General features: G+C 49.3%; 1 non-coding gene across 1 annotated transcript; it reads left to right on the top strand.

The window, feature by feature from the left end:
* Positions 1–17425: 17425 nt before the first annotated feature.
* On the top strand, positions 17426–17531 carry LOC117130496. The gene has a single exon (XR_004453869.1). It is a non-coding gene; the product is annotated as a small nucleolar RNA R71 (small nucleolar RNA).
* The last annotated feature ends 2138 nt before the right edge of the window (positions 17532–19669 follow it).

The raw sequence follows: 19669 nt of genomic DNA, 5'->3' as shown, positions 1-19669 counted from the left end.
ATCGTTACCACGGGTTCGCATGTTGGCTCACGTTTTTCATCTAGAGCCTGCGATACTGCGAGACTGCCAGAAGAATTCCGCTGAATCCTGACTTCGCGTATCTTTGCTGGAGGTCTTTTTCTCCGCTTTTCTAGGAGTGATTTCGAGATCTGGTCTCTTTCAGTTTCAGTACCGCGGGCGAAACAAACTTGTGGAAACTCTCGGATTTTCCCCCAAATTACCTCGACTCCGTTAGGGGTCGGGAAACTTGAGGCAAAGATGGTAGGTTGATGGGTTGCGCGCATGGTGTTCAGCCATGGCGTTCCCATGATAACGTTGTAAGATGCAGGACGGTCAACGACTAGAAATTCTGTGACGTTCGTCACGGTTCCGGCTTTGACAGCGAGATTAATCGATCCATAGGCCATGGTCGTTTCCCTCGAAAGCCCCAGCAGTGGGCTTGGGCATTTCGTGACATCGGATTGATTGATCCCCATCTTTTCGAGAGTGTCTTTGAAGATGATATCGGCCGAACTTTGGTATCGATTAGCACTCTAGCGACGTCGATATCTCGAAATCGTCAACTCGATAACAAGGAGGTCGTTCGAGGTTTAGCTCGATCGATCGTTGCTTCCCCCTTGAATGAGATAACGTTCGCGCGTGTCGGATCTTGCATACCGGTCCTGATCGTTGAGTGGCTTTTGCGGGTAGATTGATCCGTATGCCCCCCTCCTTCTAGCGCCAAACTGTGGGAACCGAAATTCGCACTGTCGATTTCCGTTTAAATAAGGAACTAGGAAAACCCTAATTTCCCAGAGGAACCCGGATATCTCTCTAATTACCACACGTCAAGCAATCAGAACACGAGAATAACAATGATAAGAATAAGAAATCGAAAAAGAGAGCAAAAAGATCTTATTCCGATTTGCGTATGAGCGTTTACAACAAGGTATAAGCCTGGGCTCGAGAGCTGTCGGCGAGATTCCTAGTTTTCTAAGCAACCCTAAGACGGCTAAACCTAATTGAGTCGCAGCTTGAAATAACAAAAACGGAAAATTGCCTAAATTGCTCTAAGTGCTAAGTTTGCTCTGAAAAATCCTCCTCCATGCTCCTCGCCTAGGACTCCTTATATACTAGCTCCAAGTTCGGTTTACGCTTTACCTCTTCTGCCCTTAAGCCGTCATAGCATAAAAATGGAGATATTCCATTTTTCCCGATCTTCACAATTATCTTCAAAACTTCCGTATTTATCCGCGGAAACTTGACATTTATCCTCCCTTGTGGGCAAGCGTAACCATGCTGTGTTTACGGGCTTTTTGGTTAGGAAAATCATAGGATGGGCCTCGAGTCGTGTTTTAGGTCCCTTTGAGCCGTCTTCCGACTCGACATGTTTACTACGAATTTTCTGCGGTTACTAATCCACGAAGTTTTGATCGATGAGTTAGAATAGCGAAAAACAACGGACTGAGCTTGCTAGTGCTACGGTCTTCGGAGATAGCATTCGAGGATTGACGAGAATGCATGGATTGATGTCTGTCGATGTTCGGAAGAGTTCAATCGCTACAACATCGACCGAACTTCGGCTCGAGCCCGGTCGCTACGTAGCGACCGAACGGGACGAGCGCTCGGTCGCTACGTAGCGACGAGCTTTGGCTTGAGCTCGGTCGCTACGTAGCAACCGAGCGGGATGATCGCTCGGTCGCTACGTAGCGACCGAGCTTTGGCTTGAGCTCGGTCGCTACGTAGCGACCGAGCGGGATGATCGCTAGGTCGCTACGTAGCGACCGAGCTTGGCCGAGCTCGGTCGCTACGTAGCAACCGAGCGGGACGATCACTCGGTCGCTATGTAGCGACCGAGCTTTGGCTCGGCTCGGTCGCTACGTACGCGACCGAGGGGACGATTGCTTGGTCGCTACGTAGCGACCGAGCTTGGCCGAGCTCGGTCGCTACGTAGCGACCGAGCGGGACGATCGCTTTGTCGCTACGTAGCGACCGAGCGGGACAATCGCTCAACTCGACCGCCCACTTAGCCAGTCGGCCTGATTGACTCGGGCTATGCAAAATTGTCCGTAAGGGAAAAGTCGTGAGGATGACGATTGTGTGGGATTGGAAATATGGTCTTAGTTTTCGGGCCGATGTTACAACCGCGCATGCCAATTTTTCCATCAATGGATACCTAGATTCGGCATCCAGCAAGGTTCTGCTTATGTAAAAATAGGTTTCTGCTCCCCGCGTTCTTCCCTGATCAGGACTCCGCTTACGGCCGTTGCTGACACCGCGATGTACAAGAATAAAGGCTCCCCTTCCACGGGTTTTGCGAGGACTGGAGGAGTAGCTAAATAACGCTTCAGCTGTTGGAAGGCGTTTTCGCACTCTTCCGACCATTCGAATTTTTTATTTCCTCGCAGGACGTCGTAGAAGGGCAGGCACTTATCTGTTGATCGTGAAATAAATCGGTTAAGTGCTGCGATTCTGCTGGTCAGTCTTTGGACTTCCCGTTTATTCTTTGGTGAAGCCATCTCGATTAGAGCGTTGATCTGTTTTGGATTTGCTTCGATGCCGCGGTATGTGACCAAGTAGCCGAGGAATTTCCCTGATGCCACGGCGAATCTACATTTTGTCGGGTTGAGCTTCATGTTATGGGAATTTAGTTGTGCAAAGCATTCTTCGAGATGTGACACGTGATCTCTTGCTTTGAGGGATTTGACGAGCATGTCGTCGATATAAACCTCCATCGTTTTTCCGAGTTGTTTGGAGAACATTCGGTTCACGAGTCGTTGGTAAGTTGCACCAGCGTTTTTGAGGCCGAAGGGCATTACCTTGTAGCAATAAGTTCCGCGATCGGTAATGAACGCAGTCTTTTCACGATCGTCGGGATTCATCCTAATTTGATTATAACCTGAGAAGGCATCCATGAAGGATAAGAGTTCGTTGCCCGCTGTTGCTTTTACCAATCGATCGATATGTGGTAAAGGGAAGCTATCCTTTGGACATGCCTTGTTTAGGTCGGTAAAATCCACGCAAACTCGCCACTTCCCGTTCTTCTTTTTGACTACTACGGGGTTGGCGAGCCAGTCCGGGTACCTAACTTCTGTTATCGACCCAACTTTAAGCAATTTTTCGACCTCATCGTTTACTGCGGCAGCACGTTCGGGTCCTAGCTTCCGTCTTTTCTGTTTGACGGGTTTGAACGTTGGGTCGATATTCAGCTCGTGACATGTTATGTTAATGTCGATTCCCGGCATATCTTCTGCATCCCATGCGAAAGTATTAAGGTTCTTTTTAAGACAGGTTATGAGTTCTGTCCTTAAAGGTTCGTGGAGATTGGCTCCAATCTTGACGCAGCGTTCTGGGAAGGCTTCGTCGAGACAGATCGTTACCACGGGTTCGCATGTTGGCTCACGTTTTTCATCTAGAGCTGCGATACTGCGAGACTGCCAGAAGAATTCCGCTGAATCCTGACTTCGCGTATCTTTGCTGGAGGTCTTTTTCTCCGCTTTTCTAGGAGTGATTTCGAGGATCGGTCTCTTTCGTTTCAGTTCCGTGGCGAAACAAACTTGTGAAACTCTCGGATTTCCCCAAATTACCTCGACTCCGTTAGGGGTCGGGAACTTGAGGCAAAGATGGTAGGTTGATGGGATTGCGCGCATGGTGTTCAGCCATGGCGTTCCCATGATAACGTTGTAAGATGCAGGACGGTCAACGACTAGAAATTCTGTGACGTTCGTCACGGTTCCGGCTTTGACAGCGAGATTAATCGATCCATAGGCCATGGTCGTTTCCCTCGAAAGCCCCAGCAGTGGGCTTGGGCATTTCGTGACTTCGGATTGATTGATCCCCATCTTTTCGAGAGTGTCTTTGAAGATGATATCGGCCGAACTTCCGGTATCGATTAGCACTCTAGCGACGTCGATATCTCGAATCGTCAACTCGATAACAAGGAGGTCGTTTCGAGGTTTGGCTCGATCGATCGTTGCTCCCCCCTTGAATGAGATAACGTTCGCGCGTGTCGAATCTTGCATACCGGTCCTGATCGTTGAGTGGCTTTTGCGGGTTAGATTGATCCGTATGCCCCCCTCCTTCTAGCGCCAAACTGTGGGAACCGAAATTCGCACTGTCGATTTCCGTTTAAATAAGGAAACTAGGAAAACCCTAATTTCCCAGAGGACCCGGATATCTGCTAATTACCACACGTCAAGCAATCAGAACACGAGAATAACAATGATAAAGAATAAGAAATCGAAAAAGAGAGCAAAGAAGATCTTATTCCGAATTTGCGTATGAGCGTTTACAACAAGGTATAAGCCTGGGCTCGAGAGCTGTCGGCGAGATTCCTAGTTCTAGCAACCCTAAGACGGCTAAACCTAATTGAGTCGCAGCTCGAAATAACAAAAACGGAAAATTGCCTAAATTGCTCTAAGTGCTAAGTTTGCTCTGAAAAAATCCTCCTCCATGCTCCTCGCCTAGGACTCCTTATATACTAGCTCCCAGGTCGGTTTACGCTTTTACTCTTCTGCCCTTAAGCCGTCATAGCATAAAAATGGAGATATTCCATTTTTCCCGATCTTCACAATTATCTTCAAAACTTCCGTATTTATCCACGGAAACTTGACATTTATTCTTCCTTGTGGGCCAAGCGTAAACCGTGCTGCGGTTTACGGTCTTTCGGTTAAGAAATCGTAGGATGGGCCTCGAGTCGTGTTTTAGGTCTCTTTGGGCCGTCTTCCGACTCGACACGTTTACTACGAATTTTCCGCGGTTTCTAATCCGCGAAGTTTGATCGATGAGTTAGAATAGCGGAAAACACGGACTGAGCTTGCTACGGTCTTCGGGAGATAGCATTCGAGGATTCGACAAGAATGCATGGATTGATGTCTGTCGATGTTCGGAAGAGTTCAATCGCTACACAGCGACCGAACTTCGGCTCGAGCCCGGTCGCTACGTAGCGACCGAACGGGACGAGTGCTCGGTCGCTACGTAGCGACCGAGCTTTGGCTTGAGCTCGGTCGCTACGTAGCGACCGAGCGGGATGATCGCGCAGTCGCCACGTAGCGACCGAGCGGGACGATCGCTCGGTCGCTATGTAGCGGCCGAGCTTTGGCTCGAGCTCGGTCGCTATGTAGCGACCGAGCGGGACGATTGCTCGGTCGCTACGTAGCGACCGAGCTTGGCCGAGCTCGGTCGCTACGTAGCGACCGAGCGGGACGATCGCTCGAAAAGTACCGAAAGACCGTAAACCGCAGGATTTGACGAGAATGCATGGATTGATGTCTGTCGATGTTCGGAAGAGTTCAATCGCTACACAGCGACCGAACTTCGGCTCGAGCCCGGTCGCTACGTAGCGACCGAATGGGACGAGCGCTCGAATGCTATCTCTCAAAGACCGTAGCGTAAACCGTCGGACATCCGTATTTATCCGGATGCTATGTGGCGTAAACTGTAAGACCCGATCCTGGATTCCTCAATCCAACCAGACCGCGGCCTCACCAAACAATGCAACCAATTCCATCTTTCATATTCAAGTTCAAGTGTTAAATAATTCTAAGTCTTTTTCAGAGTTTTGAGGTTCCAACATTCACACTTAAACAATCAAGCAACAACTAATGCAAATAGATATTTCATAGATATTAACCAAGGTTCATACATCATTCATCATCCTAATAAATAGATTACACACTAGAATCGCATAAGTTCACAAGTTGCACAATAGGCTACAATAATCACACAATTTTCAGAATCAACCCAATCACCACACATCTTCCCATGACCGCGGTCCTCATGGTGCTTTTCCCTTACCACGGTCCATTTCTGGTCCTGGATCCAACACAAACAAACACACAATCACAAGGTTAGATTACAAAACAAGAATCAAATCACATTGCATGGTCGGATCCAATCTAGTCAAGAACAATCATCAAAAATGTCAAATCTGACCCCTCTAAAAAGAGTTCCAAATACCAAATAAAATTCATGAAAACTCATGATAATTCAGAAGAAAAATATTCCCATAATCAGATTCAAAAGAATCGGCTCAGATCATAGTGATCTCGGCCATGAACAGCCCACACAAGAACAAGGGACTTTCATGGGAATTTGATCAGGCCAAGGCCTTAGAATCAATGAATCCTTTCCTGTAACATCATAAAACATTCCATAGAACAACATATATGAAGAAACAGAGTAGAAGAAGTCAGAGTAAGGAGTGGCCAATCGATCCAAACCGGCCAGGCTCACACGGCCATCATCCGCGGCCTTGTCCGGTTACTCTTGGCCACACCTCTCACCTTAGGAGTTCGGTCTCCAGGGACGACTTCCTTCTCTTTCTCCTTTGCCTTCTCCTTGTCTTTCTGCCTCAAATCCATCCTCTTGATCACACGCCCAAACACACCAGGAACACTCAAGAACAATCTCTTGGATCAAATCGGCCGATCCAAAGTTTCTGTCTCTCTTTCTCTCTTGAATTTTCTCTGTGTTTCTCTCTGTGTGGAATGAGTAAAAACCGACCAGAAATGATCAGAAATGAGAGAGAGAGGACGATTTAAACTGTCCCCAACCGCCTGGGCGAACAGTTACCAAAATCCCATCCCTTCTTCCCAAAACCGTTCCATAACCGTCCCATAACCGCCCCTTGGCGGTTTCTCCCCTTTTCTTCCTTTGGCAAATCGATCACTGAGCCTCAGCTCACACTCTGGGAGCTTGCCCGCTCCCTGTCCCAAGCCTAAGACCCATTTGGTCGAACCGTCCTGCACCCGGACCATCGGCTCGCCCAGTAACTGTCCCGGACTCGCCCACACTGATCCGAACCAGAACGCACCGTTCACTGGATTGAGCTGACCTCCAGCTTTTCCCAGCTGATTGAGCTAGCCCACCAGCTCCTGTGAGCTGAACAGATCATGGTGAACTGAATACAAGCTGAACCGAGCTGATTGAACTCAAACCAACACTCGTCCAGCTGCCTAAACACTCACCCAGCTCCTTTACCCTTGTTTCCATCGTATCCTGGTTAAGTCTCAGCTGACTGATGCCCTTAACCTTCATTCAGGGCCATGATACGCTTGTCTCAAGGTCTAATGACCTGACTGGTGCGTCTCCCCGCACCATGGCCCGTCCGGCCGATCCTATCTAGGATCGGGGACATGACAAGTCTCCCCCACTAACTTGGGATTCGTCCTCGAATCCATGTTAAGTGTTTCATCAGGAAGAAATTGTCTGTACCACTCCGGATACATAGTTTTCATCTTTGCTTCTGTCTCCCAAGTGATGAGGTCTTTACCATTGTAATCCCACACCACTTTGATCATGGGAACTGTTTTCTTTCTCATAGCTTTCTCTGACCGATCCACAATCCGAACCGGCAAGGTTTCCAAAGTCAGGTCTTTACCAAGGTCAGCAGGAACCTCGGGCAAGACAATGTCTTGTTCAGACAAGCATTTCCGGAGTTGGGATACATGGAACACATTGTGGTATGCATCCTTTGCTGATGGCAAGTCCAACTTGTATGCCACTGCACCCACTCTCTCTATGATCCTGAATGGACCCAAGTACCTAGGGTCCAGTTTCTTTCGTCCAGAAATCCTGGTCCTACCCTTAAAGGTAATCATCTTGAGATACACCAGGTCATTGACCTCAAACTCAAGATGTTTCCTACGCTTGTCTGCATAGGTCTTTTGGCGGTCTTGGGAAATCCAGTCACAAAATCCATTGTGATGTGATCCCATTTCCATTCTGGTATGGGTAGGTTCTGAAGTAGACCACTGGGAACCTGATATTCTGCCTTCACCAGTTGACAAGTGGGACACTTAGCCACCCACTCTGCAACATCAGATTTCATCCTCACCCAATGGTAGTACCTTTTCAGATCCCTATACATTTTGTTCAGTCCAGGATGAACTGAAAACTTGGACTTATGAGCCTGTCTCATAATCTCTTCTTTGAGTTCCTTATCATTAGGAACACTGACCCTACCATTGACAAAGATGGTACCATTGTCAGTTGTCTGGTACTCAGTCTTGTCATTGGCGGCTACCTTCTTTAGATTTTCATCCAGGCCCTGAGCTTGCCTGATCCTGGTCAGGAGATCGGCCTGGTTCACCGCCTCCAATCCCAGTGGCTTATCTGAACCAACCAAGGTATTGAGGTTCAAGGACCTGATCATCCCTTCCAGTTCATCCGCCTCCCTCTCAGATGACACTTCAGCCCTTCTGCGGCTCAAAGCATCAGCCACTAGGTTAGCTTTCCCAGGATGATAAGCTATGTCCAGATCATAATCTGCAACAAATTCCATCCATCTCCTCTGCCTTAAGTTTAACTCAGGCTGAGTGAATATGTACTTCAAGCTCTTATGGTCTGTGAGTATTTGCACCCTGGCACCATAAAGATATGATCTCCATATCTTTAATGCAAATACTACTGCAGCCATCTCCAAATCATGGGTTGGATAGTTACCCTCATGCTTCCTTAGCTGCCGGGAAGCATAGGCTATCACCTTCCCATGTTGTGTCAAAACACAACCAAGACCAGTTATGGATGCGTCCGTATACACCACATAAGGCTGATCAGCCTCAGGCAACACCAGGACAGGTGCATTAGTCAACATGTTCTTGAGTGCTGCAAAACTTTTCGCACACTCCTCAGACCATGTGAGCCTCACGTCCTTGCCTGTCAGCTTAGTCATAGGTTGAGCTATGCTCGAGAACCCCTTGACATATTTCCGGTAATAACCAGCCAACCCTAAGAAGCTTCTCACTTCTGTAGCATTCTTTGGCTGTGGCCATTCCTGGATACATTTGATCTTATCTTGATCCACTGAGACTCCTTTATCAGACACCACATGCCCAAGGAACCCAATGCTCTTCTGCCAGAAGCTACACTTGCTTAGCTTAGCAAAGAGCTTCTGTTCTCTCAGGCGGCCCAACACCGCCCTAAGGTGTCTTTCATGGTCCTCCTTTGTCTTGGAATACACGAGTATATCATCAATGAAGATGATCACAAACTCGTCCAAGTATTCCCTGAAGATGCCGTTCATCATCTTCACGAATGCAGCAGGTGCATTGGTCAGTCCGAACGGCATGACCACAAACTCATAGTGACCATACCTAGTTCGGAACGCTGTCTTCCTCACATCACCTGGTGCAATGGGGATCTGATGATACCCAGAGGCCAGGTCAATCTTGGAGAACCACTTGGCTCCACGGAGTTGGTCCAACAACTCATCAATCATGGGTAAAGGGTACTTGTTCTTCACAGTCACCCTGTTCAAACCCCTATAATCAATGCACAACCTAAAGCTACCATCCTTTTTCTTAACAAATAGGACTGGTGCTCCCCAAGGTGATACACTAGGGCGTATGAACCCCTTCTCAAGCAACTCCTCAAGTTGCTTCTTCATCTCTGCCATCTCAGCTGGTGCCATTCTATATGGACTTTTTGATAATGGGGCCGTTCCAGGTTCCAATTCAATGATGAATAGGTCAGCCCTATCAGGGGGAATGCCCTGTAGTCTCGAACCAACGGTATACCCTCTGGGTCACAGGCCCCTACAACCTCATCAGTGTAAATGGTAGCCAAAAAGGCCTCACAACCATTTCCAAGCATCCGTTCTACTTGGACTGCTGAAACCACCAAACTACAAGAGGTTGGCTTGATTCCTTGGTACTTGATCGGGGGTCCAAACTCATTCTCAAGTTGCACCCTTCCCCGGTGACAATCTAGAGTTGCCCGATACTTTCCCAACCAGTCCATGCCCAAGATCACTTCATGATGCTTGAGGGGGACAACAATCAGATCTATAGGCATCGGCCTATCCAAGATCACCACAGGGATGTCCTTAACCAGACCGAGTGAGTTCATAACTTGCCCTCCGGCCGCACTCACTCGTTCAGGACCATCCCATGTTCCATACTGGAACAAACCTTTTCTGATCATACTTGGACTCACAAAACTATGTGTAGCTCCAGTATCAAATAATGTGTGTGTTTCCACACCACCAATACTTAAGGTCCCTACACAAGACCCATCAAAGTATATCTACCCATCCTAGGTTCCATACCATGCAATTCTACTGGAATTGTAAAAGTAGTAGTCTAGAGTGTTACCAGTGATCGCTTGGAAAGGCCGAGCCCCATCCACATCCTTGGATAGCTCATACACACGAGGTGTTGAGGTCTGGCCTGCTAGCCTCCCCACGTCCCTTACTTTGGTTGCCTTGCAACTTAGGGCAGTCCCTGCGGTAGTGGCCCTTCTGGCCGCAGTGGTGACAGGTCCTGGACTCACCCAACGGACTTGGACAATCCTTGGCTGAGTGATCCATCTTACCACATCGAGTGCAGGCACCCATGGCCTTCCAGCACTCTCCACCGTGGTATCGTCCACACTTAGGGCACTCTGACCTACCACTTGAGGTTTTACCCTCCTCGGTCGAGTCCCTCTTCCTCTTCTTGTCACCACTCTGACCCGACGATACCACCACACTCTTCAGCTTCTGCTTACCCTCCTCGGTGAGGTTGGTCTCCAGCAAGGCCATCCTCTCAACCAACTCAGAAACCGTGTGGAACTTACAAACAGAACAGCAGGTTCGAAGTTCCACCCTTAGGCCTCGGATGAACCTTCGGACTTGAACCTTCTCATCCTCCAGTTCTCTTCCCACATACCTTCTGAGTCGGTTGAACTCTTCTTCATACTCACGAACAGTCCTCCGTCCCTGAGTCAAGTCCAGGAACTTGGACTCCAAACGATCCCACACCTCAGCAGGAAAGTACTTATGGTTGAACTCAACCTCAAAGTCAGCAAAATGCTCAATGGTGCCATTGGTACGCTTGTCCAAAGCTAACCACCAGTTATGTGCATCTCCCTCCAGGAAGTGTACTGCTATGTCCTTCTGGTAGTCCTCAGGACAACGTGTGGACTTGAAGTTCCGAACCAACCTGGTTCTCCACTCGTCCGCCTCCATAGGATCAACACTTCCAGCAAAGTGTTTGGTTCCCAACTTTGAGATATGCTCCAGCACCTTCAGGTAGTCCATACCATGCACTGGCCTGACCGGTGGGTCTATCTCAATCACCTCAGCCACACGGCCAGCACCAACATCAGTCACTCCAGCAGCAACCCGAACCAGGGGATTAGCCTGTCCCACGGACGAGTTCACCAATGGTGTGAACGCCTGTGTCAAGGAGGCTATCTGAGCTCCCATGACCTGCATAGCCTCCACCAAGCCCCTTATGGTCGGCTCAATGACCTCCTCGGCACCAGTGACCCAAACATTGTTTGCATCAACATTCTGGCCACTCCCAGCACCAACGTTGGACGACCCAGTATCGTCTCCATGGACTTGCTCTTGTTGCTCGTCCACATTAGTATCATTAACCTCAGTAGGAAGAGTTGGACCCACTGGAAGTCCGGTGGCATTGTCCACCTGCTCCACCAGAGCCGGTAGCACTGTGGTTGGAATGGTTCCAGCTGGTAACACTCCGTTCTGTTCAGCACCATCCTGCCCCACTGCTCCAGACGCCCCAGTTGCCTCCTTTCCTTTCCGAGATTTATACCTTCTTGTACCCTTACGAGTTACAAACACAAACAAAAGGTTAGTCCATAACTGAACACACAAACCTCAATCACTCCTAAGTTAATCAGTAGAAAAGATTACTTAGAACCCAACTATCTCACCATGAGTCCAAACGGCCAAGTGTGTGGTGAACCAATAACCCAACAAATCATAGAATCAAGAATGCTCTGATACTAACTTGTAAGACCCGATCCGGGATTCCTCAATCCAACCAGACCGCGGCCTCACCAAACAATGCAACCAATTCCATCTTTCATATTCAAGTTCAAGTGTTAAATAATTCTAAGTCTTTTTCAGAGTTTTGAGGTTCCAACATTCACACTTAAACAATCAAGCAACAACTAATGCAAATAGATATTTCATAGAAATTAACCAAGGTTCATACATCATTCATCATCCTAATAAATAGATTACACACTAGAATCGCATAAGTTCACAAGTTGCACAATAGGCTACAATAATCACACAATTTTCAGAATCAACCCAATCACCACACATCTTCCCATGACCGCGGTCCTCATGGTGCTTTTCCCTTACCACGGTCCATTTCTGGTCCTGGATCCAACACAAACAAACACACAATCACAAGGTTAGATTACAAAACAAGAATCAAATCACATTGCATGGTCGGATCCAATCTAGTCAAGAACAATCATCAAAAATGTCAAATCTGACCCCTCTAAAAAGAGTTCCAAATACCAAATAAAATTCATGAAAACTCATGATAATTCAGAAGAAAAATATTCCCATAATCAGATTCAAAAGAATCGGCTCAGATCATAGTGATCTCGGCCATGAACAGCCCACACAAGAACAAGGGACTTTCATGGGAATTTGATCAGGCCAAGGCCTTAGAATCAATGAATCCTTTCCTGTAACATCATAAAACATTCCATAGCACAACATATATGAAGAAACATAGTAGAAGAAGTCAGAGTAAGGAGTGGCCAATCGATCCAAACCGGCCAGGCTCACACGGCCATCATCCGCGGCCTTGTCCGGTTACTCTTGGCCACACCTCTCACCTTAGGAGTTCGGTCTCCAGGGGCGACTTCCTTCTCTTTCTCCTTTGCCTTCTCCTTGTCTTTCTGCCTCAAATCCATCCTCTTGATCACACGCCCAAACACACCAGGAACACTCAAGAACAATCTCTTGGATCAAATCGGCCGATCCAAAGTTTCTGTCTCTCTTTCTCTCTTGAATTTTCTCTGTGTTTCTCTCTGTGTGGAATGAGTAAAAACCGACCAGAAATGATCAGAAATGAGAGAGAGAGGACGATTTAAACTGTCCCCAACCGCCTGGGTGAACAGTTACCAAAATCCCATCCCTTCTTCCCAAAACCATCCCATAACCGTCCCATAACCGCCCCTTGGCGGTTTCTCCCCTTTTCTTCCTTTGGCAAATCGATCACTGAGCCTCAGCTCACACTCTGGGAGCTTGCCCGCTCCCTGTCCCAAGCCTAAGACCCATTTGGTCGAACCGTCCTGCACCCGGACCATCGGCTCGCCCAGTAACCTTCCCGGACTCGCCCACACTGATCCGAACCAGAACGCACCGTTCACTGGATTGAGCTGAGCTCCAGCTGTTCCCAGCTGATTGAGCTAGCCCACCAGCTCCTGTGAGCTGAACAGATCATGGTGAACTGAATACCAGCTGAACCGAGCTAATTGAACTCAAACCAACACTCGTCCAGCTGCCTAAACACTCACCCAGCTCCTTTACCCTTGTTTCCATCGTATCCTGGTTAAGTCTCAGGTGACTGATGCCCTTAACCTTCATTCAGGGCCATGATACGCTTGTCTCAAGGTCTAATGACCTGACTGGTGCGTCTCCCCGCACCATGGCCCGTCCGGCCGATCCTATCTAGGATCGGGGACATGACATAAACCGTCGGACATCTCGATTCTTTCTTCCGTAAAGCTTTTTCGTAAGGAAGAATCTATTTCGAAAAGTACTCTTCGGAGGAATTCTTATTTTCTTCCTCGGACGTTTTTAATGTTAAATTTGTCGTAACCGTTTTTGACCCCAACAGTAAGCACACACAGAACGTCCTTGGCTGTCCATCAATACACATATCAGCACAATGGTACTTAGACTCAGCACGCTGGCCCTTCCCGTGGACTGTTCGGGTGATTTTGGCCCACGTGGGCTGTCTGTTCAGTACACACAGGACGTCCGTGGGTGTCCGCCAGCACACACATGACGTCTGTGGCTGTCTGTGGCTGTCTGTGGCTGTCCGTGTGTGTCTGTGTGTGTCCGTCAGCACACACAGGACGTCGGTGGCTGTCCATGGCTGTCCGTGTGTGTCCGTCAGTACACACAGGACATCCGTGGATGTCCATCAGTACACATATCAGCACGCTGGTCCTTGGACTCAGCACGCTGGACCTTCCCGTGGACTGTTCGGGTATTTTTGCCCATGTGGGCTATCTATTCAGTACACACAGGACATCCGTGGGTGTCCATCAACACACACAGGACGTCCGTGGCTGTCCGTCAGCACACACACGAAGTCTGTGGCTGTCCGTGTGTGTCCGTGTGTGTCCGTCAGCACACACAGGACGTCCGTGGCTGTCCATCAGTACACATATCAGAACGCTGGTCCTTGGATTCAGCACGCTGGCCCTTCCCGTGGACTGTTCGGGTGATTTAAGCCCAGGTGGGCTGTCTGTTCAGTAAACACAGGATGTCCGTGGGTGTCCGCCAGCACACACATGACATCTGTGGCTATCTATGGCTGTCTGTCAGCACACACAGGACGTCCGTGGCTTTCCGTGTGTGTCCGTGTGTGTCCGTCAGCACACACATGACGTCCGTGGCTGTCCATCAGTACACATATCAGCACGCTTGTTCGTGGACTAAACACGCTGGCCCTTCCGGTGGACTGTTTGGGTGATTTTGGTCCACGTGGGCTGTCTGTTCAGTACACACAGGACGACTGTGGGTGTCCGCCAGCACACACAGGACGTCCGTGGCTGTCCATCAGCACACACAGGAAGTCCGTGGCTGTCCGTGTGTGTCCGTCAGCACACAAAGGACGTCTGTGGCTGTCCATCAGTATACATATCAGCACGCTGGTCCTTGGACTCAGCACACTGGCCCTTCCCGTGGACTGTTCGGGTAATTTTGGCCCACGTGGGCTGTCTGTTCAGTAAACACAGGATGTCCGTGGGTGTCCGCCAGCACACACAGGATGTCTGTGGCTGTCCGTGTGTGTCCGTCAGAACACACAGGACGTCCGTGGCTGTCCGACAGCCCACACAGGATGTCCGTGTGCCTATCCATGGCTGTCCGTCAGCACACTTAGGACGTCCGTGTGTGTCCGTCAGCACACACAGGACGTCCGTGGTTGTGCATCAGTACACATATCAGCACGCTTGTCCTTGGACTCAGCGCGCTGACCCTTCCCGTGGACTGTTCGGGTGATTTTGGCCCACGTGGGCTGTCTGTTCAGTACACACAGGACGTCCGTGGGTGTCCGCCAGCACACACATGACGTCTGTGGCTGTCTGTGGCTGTCCGTCAGCACACACAGGACGTCCATGGCTGTCCGTGTGTGTCCGTGTGTGTCCGTGTGTGTCCGTCAGCACACACAGGACGTCTGTGGCTCTCCATCAGTACACATATCAGCATACTGGTCCTTGGACTCAGCACGCTGGCCCTTCCCGTGGACTGTTTGGGTGATTTTGGCCCATGTGGGCTGTCTGTTCAGTACATACAGGACGTCTGTGGCTGTCCGTCAGCACACACAGGACGTCTGTGGGTGTCCGTCAGCAACCACAGGACATCTGTGTGTGTCCGTCACCACACACAGGACGTCTGTAGCTGTCCATCAGTACACATATCAGCACGCTGGTCCTTGGACTCAGCACGCTGGCCCTTCCCGTGGACTGTTTGGGTGATTTTAGCCCACGTGGGCTGTCTGTTCAGTACACACAGGACGTCCGTGGGTGTCCGTCAGCAACCACAGGACGTCCGTGTGTGTCCGTCAGCACACACAGGACGTCCGTGGCTGTCCGTGTTTGTCCGTCAGCACACACACGACGTCTGTGGCTGTCCACCAGTAGACATATCAGCACGTTGGTCCTTGGACTCAGCATGCTGGCCCCTCCCGTGGACTGTTCGGGTGATTTTGGCCCACGTGGGCTGTCTGTTCAGTCCACACAGGACATCCGTGGGTGTCCGCCAGCACACACAGGACGTCCGTGGTTGTCCGTGTGTGTCCGTGTTTGTGTCTGTGTCCGTCAGCACACACAGGACGTCCGTGGCTGTCCATCACTACACATATCAGCACGTTGGTCCTTGGATTCAACATGCTGGCCCTTCCCATGGACTGTTCGGGTAATTTTGGCCCACGTGGGCTGTCAGTTCAGTAAAAACAGGACGTCCGTGGGTGTCTGCCAGCGCACACAGGACGTCTGTGGCTGTCCGTGTGTGTCCGTCAGCACACACAGGACGTCCGTGGCTGTCCATCAGTAGACATATCAGCACGCTGGTCCTTGGACTCAGCACGCTGGCCCTTCCCGTGGACTGTTTGAGTGAATTTGGCCAACGTGGGCTGTCTGTTCAGTACACACAGGATGTCCGGGTGTATTTGTCAGCACACACAGGACGTCCGTGTGTGTCCATCAGCACACACAGGACGTCTGTGGCTGTCCGTCAGCACACATAGAACGTCTGTGGCTGTCCATCATTACACATATCAGCACGCTGGTCCTTGGACTCAGCACGCTGGCCATTCCCGTGGAATGTTCGGGTGATTTTTGCCCATTTGGTCTGTCTGTTCAGTACACACAGGACGTCCTTGGGTGTCCGCCAGCACACACAGGACGGCGGACACCCACGGACGTCGGTGGCTGTCCGTGTGTGTCCGTGTGTATCTGTCAGCACACACAGGACGTCTGTGGCTGTCCATCAGTACACATATCAGCATGCCGGTTTTTGGACTCAGCATGCTGGCCCTTGCCGTGTACAGAACAGACGTCCTGTCTGTTCAGTACACACATGACGTCCGTGGGTGTCCGCCAGCACACACAGGATGTCCGTGGCTGTCCGTCAGCACACACAGGACGTCTGTGGCTGTCCGTGTGTGTCTTTGTGTGTCCGTGTGTGTCCGTCAGCATACACAGGACGTCTGTGGCTGTCCATCAGTACACATATCAGCACGCTGGTCCTTGGACTCAGCACGCTGGCCCTTCCCGTGTACTGTTCGGGTGATTTTGGCCCACGTGGACTGTCTGTTCAGTACACACTGGACATCCATGGGTGTCTGTCAGCACACACATGACGTCCATGGCTGTCTGTGTGTGTCTGTTTGTGTCCGTCAGCACACACAGGACGTCCGTGGCTGTCCATCAGTAGACATATCAGCACGTTGGTCCTTGGTCTCAGCACGCTGACCCTTCCCGTGGACTGTTCTGGTGATTTTGGCCCACATGGGCTGTCTGTTCAGTACACACAGGACGTCCGTGGGTGGCCGCCAGCACACACAGGACGTACGTGGATGTCCCTGTGTGTCCGTGTGTGTCCGTCAGCACACACATGACGTCTGTGGCTGTCCATCAGTACACATATCAGCATGTTGGTCCTTGGACTCAGCGTGCTGGCCCTTCCCGTGGACTGTTCGGGTGATTTTGGCCCACGTGGGCTGTCTGTTCAGTACACACAGGACGTCCATGGGTGTCCGCCAGAACACACAGGACGTCCGTGGCTGTCCGTGTGTGTCCGTGTGCACACGCAGGACGTCCGTGGCTGTCCATCAGTACACATATCAGCACGCTGGTCCTTGGACTCAGCACGCTGGTCCTTGGACTCAGCATGCTGGCCCTTCCCGTGGACTGTTCGGGTGATTTTGGCCCTCGTGGTGTTAGCAGCTGCACTTCGTTAAATCCGTGGTGTGGACAGTCTCACTGGAAGAACCTAAATCTAATCCATGCATCTTTGAAGGACTCTCCCACCTCCTGCGAGAATGTGGAAATTTTGTTTCGAATTTCTTCAGTGCGCGCCTCATCGAAGAAGTTTCGTAAGAAAGCATTCTTGATGTCGGCCCAGGATGTTAAGGATCCTGTGGGTAGCTGCCTAAGCCAGTGCATCGCTTCTCCATTCAGCGTGTATCTGAAGAGCTTGCACAGCAGGTAATCTTCGGGGACTCCTTCCATCCGAATAGCAGCGATTAAATCCTTGAACCGTTCTAGATGGTCCATAGGATGCTCGTGCGGTAACCCAGAGTTGGGTATCTGTGACACGAGAGTGTAGTATTGAGGCTTCAGCTCGAAATTCTGCTTCTGGATCTCCGGAAGTCGAATAGCTGATCTGTTAGAATAGTACTCATCTGGGCGATTGTAGTCGGCCAGTGGTTTCGATCGAGCGTCCTCGTCTACAGGTTGAGAAGCTCCTGTAGCATCAGCATCAGGGATTACAGACCCCTGTGCGTCTATTTTCTGACCTGTTGCATTATGCAGAATAATAACGTTTACCATTTTTGACGACATGGTATCGATCGACGTACACGGTGTAATATCGATCGTTGTCGAACGATTAGGATCGATCGAGGATGGAGGTCTGGTGTCGGTCGACGGTTGGTTGTGAGTATCGATCGACGACGAAGTTGTTGCATCGAGCGATGTGGAACGTTGACCTCTACGGATGGTGCGTTCCAAATGAGCAGGATCGTCTGAGAACAGCAAGTCTTTCTCCTTGTTGCTTCTGGTACCGCTGGGCATGCACCTGAAAAGACAAGAAAAATATTATGTTAGAAAGGGGGTAGAGAAGAGAATAAGAATCAATAAAACTAAATCTAATGGCGATCAAACCTCCCCGGCAACGGCGCCAAAATTTGATACCACTCAAATTACCGTAAGGAGTGTTACTCTCATCAAAAGAGGTTCAGATGTAGTACTTAGGGATCGAATCCACAAGGAGCTAGGGAACAATTAAATCTAGTGTTTATTAATTCTAAGAGTTGTAAATGTTTAAATGAAATAGCAATAGTAACAAGCGAAGAAAATAGTAAATGTAACTTGGTTGGAAATGATATTAGACGCACGGCCACTATTCAGCTGTTGGAGATTATAATATCTATAGATGCCTATTTGCTGCATGCATGATATGTTAGAGCTCAACCGCTTAACTCAGTGATCAGCTGTCGCATGTTTCACTGGTTAACAAACTAGATCTCGTGTCTCAACGGTTAGTATGTTGACAACGAAAGAGTCTCGATCGATGGTCCTATAGGGACGTCGACCGATACACCTTTACCTACATCGGCCGATAGTCAGTTGAGGACATCGATCGACGGGTTCTAGCCAGGCCTATGCGCGAGTACGATATGCCCTATTAAGATACTAAATTGGCGGGTAGCCCTCTCTAGCAGTCCTAATATGATAGATAGATGTCAGGATGGGATAACAAGGGTGCTTGAGTATGTAATCCTATGATCATGTTCTAGTTAGCAAGGCTAAAACAAGCAATGAATACAAATCTATCATGAATATCACAACAAGGCAGATCTATAGTTTGGGGCTAATCCCACAAACCTATCTGATCCCTGGATCTAATAAATGAACTACTCAGACATAGCAAAGCAATTCATGACAATGAAGAAATGGGAATTCATAGTATAGATGAAAAGAAATGAAAACAAGGAGTTCCAATCACAAGTGATCTTCTCTCCAAAACTCTCTCTCTCTCTCTCAAAGTAAAACTGTAACAAAAAACTCTCTCTGCCGTCAAAACACTTAGGCAGTATATAATCAACTAGTTTAAAAACTCGTCAGGGCATTTTTGTAATTTAGCTTGGACTTGGGCTTCAAGTCTGCTGGATCCAAAATGTCGCATGTCCAGTGTCTCGACATCGATCGATGGTACTTGTGTACATTGATCGATATTAATCTTCATTTGTCGAGGCATCTCATGGTGTCGATCGATAGCACTGGATGTGCATCGATCGATTGTTCTTCCTCTCGTCGACCTCTACATGGTCAGCTCAGATGAAATGTCTTTTAAGCTCCAAAATGCTCCAAAGTCATAGCTTTACTCCGAATGCACCTGAACCTGAAAACATACCTTGAAGAGTAGAAAACATAGATATATATATATAGTAAAACACCTATATACCATGGATGAAAACGG

The sequence above is a fragment of the Brassica rapa genome, unplaced genomic scaffold, assembly GCF_000309985.2.
Source record: "Brassica rapa cultivar Chiifu-401-42 unplaced genomic scaffold, CAAS_Brap_v3.01 Scaffold0506, whole genome shotgun sequence".
Taxonomy (NCBI): domain Eukaryota; kingdom Viridiplantae; phylum Streptophyta; class Magnoliopsida; order Brassicales; family Brassicaceae; genus Brassica; species Brassica rapa.
This window is presented reverse-complemented; position numbering and strand designations above follow the sequence as displayed.